Below are 17,776 nucleotides of genomic sequence, written 5' to 3' on the forward strand. Positions count from 1 at the left end.
TTCTGGGTCAGTCTCAAGGGCAGCCCCACGTAGAGCGAGTTACAATAATCCAGTCTGACCGTCGCATGGATCACAGTGGCTAGGTAAGGGCGAGAGAGGTAAGGAGCCAACTGCTTAGCTTGGCGGAGATGGAAAAATGCTGCCTTTGTTATAGCTGCAATCTGCGCCTCCATGGAAAGGGAGGTGTCGAAGATTACACCCAAACTCTTAACGGACGGTGCTCATCGGCATACAGTTGGGTGTCATCGGCATACTGATGGCAACCCAGCCCAAAACTCCAAACAAGCTGGGCGAGGGGGCGCAAAAAGATGTTGAAAAGCATAGGGGAGAGTATCTCACCCTGAGGTACTCCACACACCAAGGAGTGGCGCGATGACAATTCCCCCCCCCCAAGCGCCACCCTCTGTCCCTGACCAGAGAGAAACAAGCACAGCCATTGAAGGACTGTGCCCTGGATCCCCACGTCGGTAAGGCGGTGGTCCAGAAGGTCATGATCGACCATGTCGAAAGCTGCTGACAGATCTACAAGAATCAGCAGCCCCGACCCGCCTCGATCCAGCTGTCTATGAAGATCATCTGTTAGGGCAACCAGAGCCGTCTTGGTCCCATGACCAGCGCGGAAGCCGGACTGGTCCAGAGCCGATGTTTCATCCAGAAACCCACCAAGCTGTTCAGCAACCGCTCTCTCAATCACCTTACCCAGGAACGGAAGATTCGAAACCGGGCGGTAATTGGATAGATCTAAAGGATCTAATTATGTTTTCTTTAAGAGTGGGCGCACCACTGCCTCCTTCAGTTCCCCTGGGAATGTCCCCGTGCCAAGGGACAAATTGATGATATCCCCCAGGAGAGCCCGCACCTCGTCTGGACACGTTCTAATCAGCCAAGACAGGCACGGGTCAAGAGGACAAGTGGTGGGCTTTCCAGCTCGGAGGAGTCTGTCCACATCGGCTGGGGATATCCGGTCGAGGTGGTCCAATACTGGACCCGAGGACAGTCAAGGGGCCTCCAGTTCCTTTATTGTATCCAAATTGGCAGGGAGGTCATGGCGGAGCAACAAGACCTTCTCCGCAAAAAAGCTCGCAAATGCCTCACAGCTGTGTGTCAAATTGTTTTTTAAATTTGGCTGTCCCTCAAGGGACATTAAAGACCTGATTATACTAAATAATTGCGCTGGGCGAGAGCTAGCGGATGCAATGGAGGCCGAGAAGTATGACTTCTTAGCAGCCTTCACCGCCATCTCGTAGGTTTTCATAAAAACCCTATAAGATGTTCTTGAAGCTCCGTCACGGGCACCCCGCCATACTCGCTATAGCCGTCTGAGGTCCCGCTTCATTTTCCGGAGCTCCTCGGTAAACCAGGGAGCCCGGTTTCTGCGGGGTCGCAGAGGGCGCTTAGGTGTGATCTCATCGATGGCTGCCAGGAGCTGGGTATTCCAGCCCTCAACAAGCTCAGTCAATGAGTCGCCAGGGGGAGCAAGGTCCCGCAAGGCTTGGCGGAATCTATCAGGGTCCATCAGCCTCTGCGGGCGAGCCCAAATCGGCTCGCCACCTAAGCAGGGTGGGGGTGGAAAGTCAATCCTGGCTTTCAGAGCGTAGTGATCAGACCATGGCACCTTCATTGAAGGAGACATGATCACATCTATACCAACGCCAAAGATCAAATCCAGCATGTGGCCTGCTTGATGTGTGGGGCCCGAAACAAACTGGGAGAGCCCTAGTGTCGCCATGGAAGACCCCAAGTCCAGAGCCTGTGAGGAGGGAGTGGCATCAGCATGAATGTTAAAGTCCCCCAATACCAATAGGTTAGGGAACTCCAAGGCCCAGCCGGCCACCGCCTCCAATAGGCCTGACAGGGTGGCTGCTGGTGCGCTAGGGGTTCTCCTCTAAAACCGAATCTGTAAATACCACGGAATAAATATATCTCCACTATCTTTGAGCTGCTCAAAGCTTCTCCTTTTGGAAGTTGTCAGCAGTGCCAACTTGAATAAAAGAAGGAGGATGGGCAGGTAAGCCCTGCCCTGTATAATCAATCACATAATGCGGTGCACATGTATCATTTGAATGTTAATGCCTATCAACTTTGGCAGGGCCCGGCTCCCTCAGATACTTTATTGGAGGGGGTGAAGACCCCTTGTCCCCTAGGAGTTGGCTTCTATGGAAGCTGGTGTTTGTTCAGTGAAGGCTAGAGTGCTTATCCTTTCCCTTAGGTATTGGCTAAAATTTAAAGAAGGGGTGGAAGTTTCAAGGAGATTCTGATTTTTGGCAATAGGGAGCCTCCATCATGGCATTATTGATGATTGTGATATTTCTTGGGACATTCTGTGTGAGTTAGCTATTGAGGTGGCACCTTGTCATATGAAATCTCATATGTTAAAGCATGATTTGTGTGCTCATCACACTTCTGCCTGTCTGGTAAAATGTGCTCCTTGACAAGGCTGCCTCCCCATTCCAGGGAAGAAGGGTTGAGTGAAAATCGACATCATGAACAATGCGAGGGGTGAGGAATAAAGACCTCCACAAGAAACAAGGATGGAAGGAGACTACCACCACCTCCTATTGCCTAAGAGGTCACTTAAGAGGCGACCTGATTAGGGTGGCAGTGGGCAAATCTTTGTCCAAATATTTAAATCTCCCAACTGAGAGATGGATTGGGTATATGATTAACTTTTTATTAAGGGACAAGTCCCCTTATACCTCTGAAAAAGTGGTCCGTTCTGCCCTTACAGTGACAATTATAAGGAGAAAAGTTTTTTTGGGATCATTGCTATTTTTCTTGATTTACCAGTGCAATTTATTTTGTTTTGTTTTCAACCTGTTTTATGTATTTTATCTTTAGTAATCACTTCAGCTAAACAAATAAATAATAATTGCATTTGTGTGTGAAAGAAACAGATCTCAGAACCAGCATTTTATTTCCCATAACCATTTATTTTCTATTGCAATGAACATAATAAAATTCAACTATTTTTAAATGATACACTACTGGGTTCTTCGTAGTTAGAATCCACAATCCCCACATTCCTGTCATGGAAATTCTACGCAATATTGATCCGCAGCAGATTCCAATGTATAGTCAGCAGGGTAAAAACTTAAACACATTTCAGGATTCCCCAAAATTAGACCACAGGAAATTAACATTTCATCGAGCAGAGCTTTATGGCTACTGAAGGATAATGAGCATAATAGTCACAAATCCAATACATTCAGGATTGGCACTGTCCATAAGAAATCCATTTGCATCAAGACTTAACTTAAACTTAAAAGAACTTACACAGTCATACCTCGGGTTACAGAGGCTTCAGGTTGCGTTTTTGGGGGGGTTACAGACACACCGAAACCTGGAAGCACTGGAATGGGTTACTCCCGGGTTTCGGCAGTCGCACATGTGAAGAAACGCTAAATCGCACTTTGCACATGCGTAGAAGTGCCGAATCGCAACTCACGTGTGCACACACTGCAATAAGTCTAAACCTTAACACTATATTCAGAACACCACACCAAAAGGAAGAGAGATAGAAAGAGAAAGTGAAACTCAGGTTCCTTCTGGCCTCTTACTACAGTCTGTATGACCTTGAAGAAGAGATAACAGAAAACCAATTTAACCCAGCTGTACTAAGCTTCTCTGAGGGAACCTTCTGCTTGTTTCTTTCACACAAATAAACTTCCAGAGCCCTTTTCAATCAATCAGAATAGGAAAGATGTCCACACACCAGATCAATATTTTCTACTTCAAGAAATGCAAACTGGCAATTTTAACCCCTTTTTCTGTGCCACTTGCTTTCCTTTTCCACCACCAAAATCAAAAAAGTAAGAACCAGAGATCCTGAGTCCTGGATTTCACCACTAGGACTCCAATTCCCTCTCATTGCTATGGATTTTGGAATAAACAAGGAGGAGGTCTACACTGTCCTATTCACCCTTCATGTTCAAGCTGGTGTGAGATTCGTGAAGCATTATAACAGCTTATTTGCTTAACAAAAAGGAGAAAGTTCCCAATTCTGATAATTCTTCTTTCATTTTTCTGGATGGCACAAAAATCTGTTGTTCCACAGCCTTGGAAAGTGAACTTATGGAGCTGAATGAGAGCTGGACGGGAAAGGAAAGAAATATTGAGATTAGTCCTTTATCCAGGGAATTGGAGATTGTGCTTGTGATGGTAAATGGGACCCCTGACCATTACGTCCAGTCGTGACTGACTCTGGGGTTGCGGCGTTCATCTCGCTTTATTGGCTAAGGGAGCCGGTGTACAGTCATTTGGTGAACCAGAACAGAGCACAGAAATGTCATTTACCTTCCCACTGGAGTGGTACCTATTTATCTACTTGCACTTTGACATGCTTTCGAACTGCTAGGTTGGCAGGAGCAGGGACCGAGCAACGGGAGCTCACCCCGTCGCGGGGTTTCGATCCGCCGACCTTCTGATTGGCAAGTCCTAGGCTCTGTGGTTTAACCCACAGCACCACCCGCATCCCTGGTGTGAATTTTAATAAGTTATAAATGTGTATATTTAAGAAATCTGAAAAATATCATAATTTCATTGGAACATGAATATACAAAATTTTCAACATCAGAAGTTCAGATAAAAAAAATCTCCAATGTAAATCAACATTGCCATCATACCCAAAGTAGTCTCAAGACACAAAGATTGTTAATAAACAGGTTATATTTATAAAATATAATGAAATTAGAGAATCAGATAATAGGCCTAATTAGCTAGTTTAACCAAATCAAATTCTTGTGGGGAAGTGAGTTGCAAAAAAAAATGGAGGAATTCTATCCCTGCCATCTCCTGGACATGTTTAAAGCCACATGCTGTGGCCACACAGCAAGATTTGAAAACAACACTCCCTCTCTGGTGTGTGAGCCTTGAGTGTGTGAACCTGGCATGAGTCCACAGTGTGATGCAGCCTCAAGAAAAAAAAGAAAGGAAAAAAAAAGCTACAGGTGTGGAAGAGAAGGTGCAGCGGAAATTCTGGTGCACAGCTATATATCCTTGCAGTTATGGTCTGAGTTATTCTAACAAAACACTGAGGAAGGATGCAGAGTGGGGCCATTGAGAGATATGATTCCTCTCACTTTTCCAGCAACATGAAAGGGAATTGAAGAGGATGGAAGGGAGAGTAGGAGGGAGTCTGCATGACCCAGCCAATGAGTAGCCCCCCCCCCCGTCTGAGTAGCAATGTTACCTATATTAAGAGCTCCTTGAAAATCAACACACTGGGTCTCATTCTCAAGACAGTTGATGGTCTTCTCACTTTTACATCTTTTGGTTCCATTTGAATAGCAGGCTGGGCACTGCAGACCATTTTCAGCCAGCATGTTGCGATCAGGAACTGCCAAAATCCAAAGTATAGTGAGCATGTTAATCACTTTGTAACTGGCTGACTGACCGAACCCAAAGGGTGCTCATCAATGGTTCCTCTTCATCCTGGAGAAGAGTGACTAGTGGAGTGCCACAGGGTTCTGTCTTGGGCCCGGTCTTATTCAACATCTTTATCAATGACTTGGATGATGGACTCAAGGGCGTCCTGATCAAATTTGCAGATGACACCAAACTGGGAGGGGTGGCTAACACCCCAGAGGACAGGATCACACTTCAAAACGACCTTGACAGATTAGAAAACTGGGCCAAAACAAACAAGATGAATTTTAACAGGGAGAAATGTAAAGTATTGCACTTGGGCAAAAAAAAATGAGAGACACAAATACAAGATGGGGGACACCTGGCTTGAGAGCAGTACATGTGAAAAGGATCTAGGAGTCTTGGTTGACCACAAACTTGACATGAGCCAACAGTGTGACGCGGCAGCTAAAAAAGCCAATGCAATTCTGGGCTGCATCAATAGGAGTATAGCATCTAGATCAAGGGAAGTAATAGTGCCACTGTATTCTGCTCTGGTCAGACCTCACCTGGAGTACTGTGTCCAGTTCTGGGCACCACAATTCAAGAAGGACACTGACAAACTGGAACGTGTCCAGAGGAGGGCAACCAAAATGGTCAAAGGCCTGGAAACGATGCCTTATGAGGAACGGTTAAGGGAGCTGGGCATGTTTAGCCTGGAGAAGAGGAGGTTAAGGGGTGATATGATAGCCATGTTCAAATATATAAAAGGATGTCACATAGAGGAGGGAGAAAGGTTGTTTTCTGCTGCTCCAGAGAAGCGGACACGGAGCAATGGATCCAAACTACAAGAAAGAAGATTCCACCTAAACATTAGGAAGAACTTCCTGACAGTAAGAGCTGTTCGACAGTGGAATTTGCTGCCAAGGAGTGTGGTGGAGTCTCCTACTTTGGAGGTCTTTAAGCAGAGGCTTGACAACCATATGTCAGGAGTGCTCTGATGGTGTTTCCTGCTTGGCAGGGGGTTGGACTCGATGGCCCTTGTGGTCTCTTCCAACTCTATGATTCTATGATTCTATGATTCTATGATTCTATGATTCTATGACTTTGTCTTTGCATCTGTTTGTTATATTTTTGAAAAAAACCCTAGGGCCTTACAGGTTTTTTTTTTTGGGGGGGGGTGCAAGTACTCTTGAATAAAATATGATCAAGGAACAATCTGCATTCAGGGCTGACCATAGGATAAAGTCACCAGTGGTGTCTGAGATGAATGACCTTTACCGAATTTGAGGTGGGGCATTGTGAACTTTCTTTTCCATCTCAATCTCCCTGAAGGTTTTCATGCCCTCTATTACGGTGTAACCTCTCTGAAAATATAGTCCCCTGTTTTTGTATGGAGATTCTCTCTCTCCTGCTCTTTAACAATGAGCTATCCATGAGTTTCTGTGAACCATCCTGAGACCCCCAGGTATAGGGTGGTATATAAATTCAATAAATAAAATAAATAAATTTCAGAGAACGCTGTAAGGTAGGGACTTATCTTATGCACTCTCATAACTCCCAGCTTAGATAGTGCTTATTTTCCCAATTAAAAAACTGACCAGAACCAGCTCAAGGGTGATTTAGGAGGACACCTGAATAAGATAGGTGGATTGTAAGGTTCATTTTTGGAATATTCAATTCAAAGTTAACTTGAAGGGACCATAAATTAATTATGAGCTGTTCATGACCTTAGATATCCAGTTATATTGGTTGAAATAGATCGTTCACAGGGTAATCGTGCATGGGGAGTGTTATAAAGGTGTCTTGAACTTTGTATTCTTGGACCAGTTTGTTGTTGTTGTTGTTGTTGCTTTTACTTATCCACTGGGTTAAATAATCTGGGCAAAATTCTTAAATTGTGTCTCCTTAGATACCTCTTAATCCTAGGAAATAATATGATTTATCTCTGAACCAATCTACTTCTGAGGTGACCATTTGGGGAAAGTGGGTCATTAAAATAACAGATTAAGACAGCAACACATCAAAGGAATGGGGGCTTCTCCATGTGTAGTAATAAGACCAGCATTAGGTCAGCAAATCTAGAACAAGTGGGATGTGATCGTTCTCAAGAAAAGAAAGCTGCCAAGGTGAGGATGCTGCAGTGTCTATGAGAGGGACAGGACATCTTCTGGTGGATGTCTTCATTGTAAGCCTCAGGTTGTATATATTTATAAATACCCCATATTATAAATACCCCATATCACAGTGTCCTTTGTGCATTATGGTCCCACAGGAAACACATACCCTTGGTTAAAGCACACCTGGTACCTCTGGAATCTCAAATCACTTGGATATATGGACAGTGTGTAACAATATCTTAACATCCAGCAAAAACATGACTGGGACAAGGGGCACTGGCACTGTGCAGGATCACATCCTCCCACCTATCAGGAGGAGGATCTGATCCTACATGGTGCTGTTTTGAGGGGCAGGAAGAAGGAGAGGCCTAGTTGGAAAGGCAACCCATCCCTTCTCAGGTAGAGAGATGTAGCTGCCTAGTAGGTCCCTCTTTTTCACAGTTGCTCCTCATCCTTGCCTCTCCATCTCCACCCCTTGAGACATCCTCATAGTGCTGTACTGCTCAACCCAACCTGTAGCCATCTGGGGCTGGCTCACCCCATTTGAATAAGGCACAGGTCCTTTGAGTACTGCTGATTGACTAAGGATCCAAGCCTTGGCCAAGTCCAGTGCAAAGCCCTAACATGCTAAGGATTCTAAAATGCTTCAGAAACTTACGGCTGAGAGTTGCATTGTTGCACAGTTCAGTGTTGCAGCAGTGCTTCTTCGTCTGAAAGAATTTACCATTCCCTGCAGTGAAGCTGTAATCACCTGAGAAGCAATCGCGGGGTAACGAGCATCTATTTAAAAGTTGCTCTTGAGGTTTCCCTATGAAAAAGAATGTGAAAGAAATATCTAGATCTGGAAGAAATATGCAGGTCCGTTGCTCCTAAGGCACATTAATTGTAATGGTTCCAATTTTCTGAGTCATCTGAATCAGGACATTTTCCAACTAACAATATGGAAAGTATTATTCAATTTGGCTTTCTAAAGATAGGTGCTGTTTATTTATTTCAATGTGTGTGCATGGCTATATCATAAAAGGAAAAATATCAAAATATTTTTTCAGTAATAATTCATAAAAGATACAATAAAAACTATATTAAATGTAAATTGTTGTTGTTGTTGTTAATTTCTACCCCACCCCGGTGGAACAGAAAAGTTTTCTGCAGGCATTTAAGAGTTCTGCTCTTTGCCACAAGCAGGGGTCTCTTGCCTTCTCAATCCAAATGACCAGCCTCTGATTTTATGGTTCTGCAGTGACAAAATATAAATACATCTGACATACACTGCACTCTCTCTGCTAGTCGATCATAACAGTTTACAGGTTGGGGAAAATGCTTCCCTGAACTCCTGTGTGCCCAACGCAAGACACTTGACAAGAAACTTGCACTGCACCAACCTCACTGCCCCCTTGCCCCTCTCCCTCCAAAAATGTAGCAGTGATGTTCGGAAATATGGTCAAGTGAGTACCACCATCCCACCCAGGATTGCCCCAAGACATTTTGGTACTCAAGGTGAACTACAAAATGCCATTCCTTACTTCAGGATTGGGAAGCTGTGATCCTCCAGATGTTGTTGGACTACATCTCCCATCATCCCTGACTGGTGGCCAGGCTAGCTGAGGCTGATGGGAGTTCTAATTCATCTAAAGCTGAAGTACCACAGCTTCCTCATCTCACTTTTTGCATAGGTGAGTTGCCCCACCATCAACTTCTATATGCCACTAGAGCCCTTAACGTTCAACTATCTTAACTTGGATCTAATCCAACAGCAAAAGACAAAAAGTCAAGCAAATCATACCTATATTTGTTCGCAGAGCACTGGCAACACAGAAATCTTTAAACCACTCACAAGCTGTTTCATCATAGACATTATCTGTCAGTCCAGCACTTTTGATGTTGAAACGATAGGTGCAGTTCAGAGGTAATGCTGAGGACAGGAACAAAATATTACTTTGTGGATTATTATTATCATTAAGATTATTATTATTTGGTTTTGCCACTTGCTTAATAGTGTGCTTCCCATAGTCATTGCGTTGGCCAGTGTGAGGACAGGATCCAGGATTACGGTTGATCAATCATCTATCAATTTCGCTTGCTCTTAATTTCTAATTTTTCTAATTTAATTATATATCTGCAACCACTTCCTCCAAGAAGCTCAAGGTTGTATACATGCTTCTTCCCTCCCCCATTTTATCCTTACAAGATTCTTGTCAGGTAGGTTAAGACGAGGGATAGTGCCTGGTCCAGTGAGCTTCATGGCTGAGTGGGGATTCAAACCCTGGTTTCCTGGATCCTTGTCTGACAATCAAATCACAACAGCACACTCGCTCTCTTAAATTCAGCTCCCCAGATTTCCACAACCAACGAGTATTAGAAGGGAATCTGGAACAGCACTAGAGGGTTTATGTGATCTGTTCCTAGGTGTAGAATTGAAGGCTTCTTTCTTTTTAAAATGTATTTAATTTCTTCGTGCTATGGCCATACTTTGTCTTCTTTCCTTCCCATTCCGGAGGAACTTTTACCCTCCATTGCAAAGCAATTATTATTCTATCATGTTTTCTAAGACATATTTTCTCCCCCTCCCCTCTAAAGAAAAGATTGTTCACCTTCTTAGCACTTTCACTGCACTTTGAAATCATGCCCAACATTTTCTCTCTCTCTCTCTCTCTCTCTCTCTCTCTCTCTCTCTCTCTTTCTTTCTCTCTCTCTCTCTCTCTCTCTCTCTCTCTCTCTCTCTCTCTCTCAAACACACACACATTTTACACTCACCCCTATATCTGTATATCTATGTATATCTAGAGCTATAATTAATCTACGTATATCTATGTATATGTATAAGACATCACAAGAAATAATCTCGTGACTTGACTCTCCCCTACTTTCTCTTGGTAACCGAGCAGTCCTTGCTCTCTATGGTGTTGATCTACACTCCTAACTCCCCTTCCCTCCCAAGAAGCAAGTTCTCTTCAGTGTCCTCTAAAGATCATCAAATGTTCCCCATCTTACCTGGAGAAAGCAGGGCCAAGAGGAGACCTGCGCTCAGGAGTGCTTTCAACATTCTAGAAATATTAGGACACTCAGAGCAGAGATGGATCAAAAAGGGAATTGATGCAGGTAGAGGCTTACCTGGATGGATTTATAGGTCATGGACTCGTGTCAGAGGGAACACTTGGGAACAAATAGTTCAGGGAGGTCTGGGAATGGGAGTTGTTTCTTCACCACCAAAGATAAAGAGGGACATACTGAAATTCAAAGCTCACTGTCAGAATTGTCTGAATTATATCTCTATGGTCTCAGTAGTTGTTCATAGACACTTCTCAGATTTAATAATAATAATAATAATAATAATAATTTTTCACTTTTTTTACCCCACCCATCTGACTAGGTCACCCCAGGTACTCTGGGTCGCTTCAAGCAAATACAGAAACATAATCAAATATCACATATTAAAAACATCCCTTTGCAGGGCTGCCTTCAGATGTCTTCTGAAGGTTTTATAGTTACTTATCACCTTGACATTTGATGGGAGGTCATTGTAAATTGTGGGCACCACTACCAAGAAGGCCCTCTGCCTGCTTCCCTCAGAACTCACTTCTCAAAGTGAGAGGACCATCAGAAGGCCCTGAGAGCTGGATCTCAGTGTCTGGACTGAATGACAGGGGTGGAGATGCTCCTTCAGGAAAAGCCTGGGTAATAGATCCATATGGAAAGGGCTGTGGGTGCACATGGATGAAATGGAGGCTTTCATCACCTTCACCTGATACCCAAAGTTCACCTAACAAGTAGTGAGTCCTTTTCTCGCTGTCTTTCTTAAAAAGCCACAGTTGGAGGCTATAGTATACAACTGGCAGTCTTGGGGAGGGCTGCTTGTATACAAGAGTTAGACAAAATCCTCACCTGCCCACATTTTCTGAATTTGCCTAAGTTTGGTTTTCAGTTCATCCAGAGGTTTAACTTAACCTTCCGCCCTGCAGGGTAGACTTCCCAAAAAGCACAGGAGCCTAACTGATTATTTGAATACTGTGTGCATGTGGTCAGTGTTTTTTTAGTAAAGACTCTCCTCCCTGAAAGAGAGGGGAGTGGTTGTGGGCGGGAGCCCGAGCACCGCCCAGCAGGGGGCGTCGCCCCTGCCTCCAGCTCACCTGGCTGGCGCTCACGCCCCCCGGTGGCCACCCAACCAGGTGCCGCGGAGGGGGCGTGTTCAGCAGCCTTTTGCTGCAGCGCCAGCCTTTCCCTGGCCTCATTCCTCGTCGTCGTCCTACCTCAGACCGCCCGGCCCGGGTCCGTTTCTGGTCCACGGAGATGGGTCACTCTTGTTGAGGCACCAATTCACCAGAGTGCTTCGCAAGGCTATTGAGGCTTGTGGTCTATCCTCCCAGGAGTACGCTGCGCACTCATTTAGAATTGGCGCCACAACCACTGCTGCGCACCTGGGGTTACCGGCAGACAGGATCAAAGAAACGGGCCGGTTGAAGTCCAATGCTTATAAGTCTTATATTCGCTAGTATGCGACCTGCCACTTTACCCTACTTACCTGCCTTTTCTGTTCTGTCTTTTACCCCCAGTTATGCTCAGAAGAAGCGTGTGGATTTGCGGCCACAGTATAGTTCATTGGGCCCGCATACGCGCGGTGAGCTGCGGCCTTGCATCCAATCTTGGCCTTCCACATGGTGTTTGAGTTTCCTGGTTTTCGAGAAGAGGCATGCGTTGGGAGGAGCTGATGCCATTGCTGTGGGAGAAAGTAGCCAAGTTCGGCCCTCCCGACATCCTTGTGATTCATTTGGGGGAGAATGAGCTCGCTAACAGAAGGAGTGTGGACTTGTTGTGGAGCATAAAAAGAGACTTGAATGCATTTGCAGCCTTGTGTCCCAGAACGACGGTGTTCTGGTCCTCCTTTCTGAAAAGAACTGTTTGGCGTGGTGCACAAAGCTGTATGGCCATTGAAAGAACCAGGAAACTCGTAAATCGGGCGGTAGACCGTTGGGTGCGCTTTATGTATGGCCGAGTCATTTATCATGACCGTATCCGGATCGGCGACCAAGCTTTATACCGGAATGACGGTGTCCACCTATCGGATTTGGGGAACGACATTTGGTTAGCTAGTGTCATCAAAAGCATCTGGGATTGGTTGCAGCTTTGAGGGTATTGGCGGCGAGCCTTTGGCTCGGGTGGCAGTTAGGCATTGGTATAATGTGTTGTGTGTCAAAGTGCTAGGTGTGGCCATCGCCTATGCCTTCAATTTTTAGGGGTATTCTGTTAAAGGAATCTGGCGGTCGTGTATTCTGTCCAATGCCTGCTTGGTGGGAGGCCATGGCACGACCCTCGGTGACAGCAGGGGTGAGCCTATAATTGGATTAACATCAACAGGCTCCACCTACTGGTGAATAAACCCACTTGTTTCGATCCAATGCCTAAGCCAATACCTTTTCATTGCTGTAATCAATAAAGTTGTGGCCTTTTCTAGCCCATCAACCTTATATCACTTGTCCTTGTGTCTTCATTTCACTTCGCGGGGGTCGTGTCCTCGAACCACAATAATAAATAATGTAGCTAAAGTTGAATCTGATGCAGAACATTGAATCTAAAACAGTGCTCCTCTGAGATTTTGTTGTTTTATGCAGCCAGGCTACTATAGCTCTTCAATTTTTCTTTAGTAATCTTGATTTTTAAGTTTTTATTATTTTAAAAGCATACGATTCAGTTTTATGTTTTTTTAAAAAATAATATTTATTGAATTTCCAAAAAATACCAAAAAGCAAGAAAACAGAAAGATAAAAAAAGGGGGGGGAATCATCTTTTACAATCCCATTTTCAATAACTTCTTTCTGCGACTTCCCCTCACCTCCCCTTCTTGTATTCCATGTTCAATTATTTATCCAACAAGTTCTTATCTCTAATTCTTAACCTTAATTTGTTATTATATTTATTTGTATTAGATTTTTGACCTTTATTTATTTTATTTTTTTAACTCCATTTATATATCAAATTTTAACTTTTATACCTCAATCATTTATATTTAAGAACCATTCCTAAAAGTCGACCCTACTTCCCTTCCACGAATTCCCCATTTTTATACTAATAACAACACAAAAATTAAAAAGTAAGATAAAGAATAAAACCAAACACCCTTTGGATTCCAAACTCCACCCTCCCTTCCCTGGTTTCGATCCCAGAACCATAGTCCATTACTCCATCTGTTATCAGCCTGGCAGCCTTATGTCCGAGGCCCTTAAGTCACTCTCAGTCCCTTTCTGCCGGTTTCTTTGAAAGTCCTTTATGTTTAACATCAAGTCTCGGAGGGGCACTCTCTCTATAGTATCCATGTTCCTTCCAGCCAGGCCTCCTTGTTTAAAGATAGGGCTCAAATATTGTTTTTTAATCATTTTAAGTCCAAATGTCCCATTTTTTCTGTCCATCTTGACAGGCCTCCGGCTGTCCTTTGCCTTGTGTAGCGTTGCCCCTCCTTTCTGCTCCTCCTGTTCAGCGAATATCTCTTCCTCCTCTTTTTCTTGTCCAGCTGCCTGGGTTTTGTGCATCAAGTCCTTTTCCAACTCAGTAGATACATTTGCTGTAGACTTCAAATTTATAACATTTGTAGACATAACATGACCTTGCTCATACATCTTCCACAGCTTTCCCATGAGAAAGGCAACCTCCTCCAAGTCAGCCAGTATTTTCCGACCTATTTCCATTCTTGTAATGTCCCTGAACCCCCTCTAGGGGGATTCTGGTTATTTAGTATTCCTTTCACTTCCAATCCAAAAGTCTCGTTAATATGTTTCAGTCCTTCTTTATTTTTAACCACTTGTAGCTATCTTGTATCTAGTATAACCGGCAAGTCCATCAAAAGTAAAGTTTTCTATTTTTTCCAACTTTGACAGCTAGTTTGACAGCTGTCAAAATCTTCTGTATCTTCTCTGCAGGCTCCTCTTATGGATCACTCCCGGTCCCGGGAGGGGTAGAACTTAATCAAAAAATTAACTCTTATCCTCCAGCACAGTAACTTATACTTTTAAATCCGTGGAATTAATAACTTTATCCAAAAAAGAAAAGGAAACTCTTCACTCGACCTTAGTTGTCAAATCCTTGCTTTAAAATGTTTACAATGGGGGGGAGACGGACTTCCTCTTTGCACCTCCCCCGCTCGTGCCGAATCCACAAAAAGGGAAAAATTTAGTCCAATTTCCAAATTACTCACGGGTTGTTGTTCTTGGTTTTTAGTCTGAATTTTCAAAGGAAGAAGTCAGCGCTCTCCGACGAATGGCATGCGTCTTCGCTCGGCAGGGGAAGCAGCAGACTCGCAGCACCACACCGCTCCCCGTCCCCCGTTCCGTAGCCTTTAAAAATGCTCCTTTGTGGGAGGGAAGGGCGCAAGCGGTGCCTGCCGAGTCACCATGTCCACGGGCATCCGCGCCCGTGGTTTTTGAGGGTTTCCCGCATCGCGGCAAAACCCAGCCCCTGTCGAGCAGACTCCCTCCGGAGCTCGGAGGGAATCCGCCATTCGGCGATGGCGCCAACCCGGAAGTCCTGATTCAGTTTTATGAGGTTGTATCTACATAGCAATTCTAAAGCAGAAACTTCTTAAAGAATCCTAAAAGGTTTTTGATAGTGAGAGTACAGAAGATTATCTGTCAGCAGATGAGGCAGCTGTCTCATGAATTGGTGCAGGGCAGCAGGGAAGGTGTCAACTCCCCCTGGTAGGGATACTGCAGGACTACGGACAGCTCCAAATGAGCAACTTGTTCAAAGAAGGCTACCAAGTCAGTTGAGGTCATCTGACTATGCCCATCATTAAAGCAGAACAACTAACAGCAATGGCTAAGACAGCCAACCATATTCTTCAGTGCCTACCTCTAGCCCTCATTTGCTACAGACATGTGCACAAACTGTTAATAGTATCACATCCAAGGTCTATGGGAAGTTGCTGGGTCCTTCATGGATAAAGGTCTTTTCTGAGCCAGTGCCTCTGTCTTTCTTCTTGCTTGATGTGAAGTCTTACTGAGTTGGAAGGAGCGAAATACTTTTTCTGATCTTTCAGGCCACTAATCAAAGTGCAATGAGAGCCTCAAGGTACTGCTCAGGTGACTGCTCAACTGGCAAAGCTAGACATAGCTCAAGACTGTTGAAAGGTGCCAGGGACGCACTGGTACACACTGAATAGAATACAATGGCTCCAAGATCATCAGTGAGAGCTAATTAAATCAATTTATGGAACTGTATTCCTCCTTATTCTAATTGTGTCAGATTGTTGGGACAGGGAGTGATACTTTGACTCAGCTGATCTGTTTAGTGATGACTGTCCTCAGTCTTCTTCTTCTTTTTCCATTGCTTTCGATGATCTTAACATCTGTAATGATGAAATGCTTTGAGAGATTGGTCCTTCAACACCTTAGGACATGTTTTCCACCGGATTTCGCTTACAGGAGAAATAGGTCAACAGACAATGCCATATCCACAGCTTTTCACCTTGCAGCGAGTCATCTGGAGAGACCAGGGAATTATGTCAGAATGCTGTTCATTGATTATAGCTCGGCTTTTAATACCATCCTTCCGGACATTCTTTTTAAAAAGCTGAGGGACCTGGACCTTTCTTTTTTTTATATAAAATATTTATTACAATTTTAAACAACAAAAATAACATCAAGCATACAAGAAACAAAAAAATTCAAAGTAAGATTATAAGAAAAAAGTAAGAATAAAAAGAGTAAAAGTAAAAGATAAGTAAAGAAATTACATATGTTCATAAATCATGTTTTCATAATCTTTGGACTTCCTCACATCACCCTCCCCTGCGTTCTCAATCATGTAGTTAAATACAGCAATTTGTTACCTTACTTCCATTCTTATTTTATAAATCTCAAATATTCAATTCCAACTTTAAGTATTTTGGTCATAGATTAACCTGCTAATTTTTGAACATAATATTTCTTCAGATTTCGCAATTTCCCTAAACATCACCTATTCTCATATGTCTTACACTGGGTTTACTGCTGCCATGTTAGTCTCATTTATGCACACTCCTAACATTCATACAATTTATAATGTTTCTGTAAATAGTCTTTAAATTTTTTCCAGTCCTCTTCCACCGTCTCTTCTCCCAGGTCTCGAATTCTGCCAGTCATTTCAGCCAATTCCATGTAGTCTATCAGTTGCGTCTGCCATTCTTCCAGAGTGGGCAAATCTTGTGTCTTCCAATGCTTTGCGATGAGTATTCTTGCTGCCGTTGTTGCGTACATAAAGAAAGTTCTATCCTTCTTTGACACCCCTTGGCCGACAATGCCCAGAAGAAAGGCCTCTGGTTTCTTAAGGAAGGTATACTTAAATACCTTTTTTAATTCATTATAAATCATTTCCCAGAAAGCCTTAATCCTTGGGCACGTCCACCAGAGGTGAAAGAATGTTCCTTCAGCTTCCTTACATTTCCAGCATTTATTATCGGGCAAGTGATATATTTTTGCCAGCTTGACTGGGGTCATGTACCACCTGTATATCATTTTCATAATGTTTTCTTTCAAGGCATTACATGCCATAAACCTCACTCCGGTGGTCCATAACTTTTCCCAGTCAGCAAACATAATATTATGCCCAAAGTCCTGTGCCCATTTTATCATAGCTGATTTGACAGTTTCATCCTGCGTATTCCATTTCAACAGCAAGTTATACATTTTTGAAAGTACCTTTGTCTTAGATTCTAACAGTTCTGTTTCTAATTTCGATTTTTCCACCTGGAAGCCTATTTTTTTATCCAAATTAAAGACCTCCCTGATCTGAGCATAATGTAGCCAGCCTCGCACTTTATCCTTTAGTTTCTCAAGGCTCTGCAATCTCCAAGTATCACCTTCTTTTTCTATTATTTCCCAATATTTCGGCCAATTGGCCTCCATATTGAGTCTTTTCGGGGCCTTGGCATCCATTGGTGACAACCACCTTGGGGTCTTGTTTTCTAAGATGTCTTTGTATTTAGCCCAGACATTATACACAGCTTTCCTGACAATATGATTTTTAAAAGCCTTATGAATTTTTACCTTGTCATACCACAAGTATGCATGCCAACCAAAAGCATTATTGAACCCTTCCAGATCTAGGACATCAGTGTTCTCAAGGAGAACATTTAATTTAAAACCCGCCAACCGACCAAATTCTTGAATCAGTTCTAAAACTCTTTTCGTACTAGAGTCTGGTTCCTGCAATGTCAAAACCAGGTCATCTGCAAAAGCTTTAAGTTTATATTGTTTGGCTCCGACCTGAATCCCTTCCACCAACCGGTCCCCTCTAATCATATTCAAGAGCACCTCCAGGACCGAAATGAATAGCAAAGGGGAGATAGG

At 43.6% G+C, this 17,776-nt stretch overlaps 1 long non-coding RNA gene across 2 annotated transcripts in view; it reads right to left on the reverse strand.

Annotated features, from left to right (window-relative positions):
• Window positions 1-15,553, reverse strand: part of LOC308590631 — a 36,950-nt gene extending 21,397 nt beyond the window's left edge. The window contains exon 1 of one of the 2 annotated variants that reach the window (XR_014009817.1): window positions 15,300-15,553. This is a non-coding gene — a long non-coding RNA (uncharacterized lncRNA). The remainder of the gene's footprint in view (window positions 1-15,299) is intronic. The other variant, XR_014009818.1, reaches the window with a different exon arrangement.
• Between the last annotated feature and the right edge of the window lie 2,223 nt (window positions 15,554-17,776).

Source organism: Podarcis bocagei (assembly GCF_964188305.1).
Source record: "Podarcis bocagei genome assembly, chromosome: 7".
Taxonomy (NCBI): domain Eukaryota; kingdom Metazoa; phylum Chordata; class Lepidosauria; order Squamata; family Lacertidae; genus Podarcis; species Podarcis bocagei.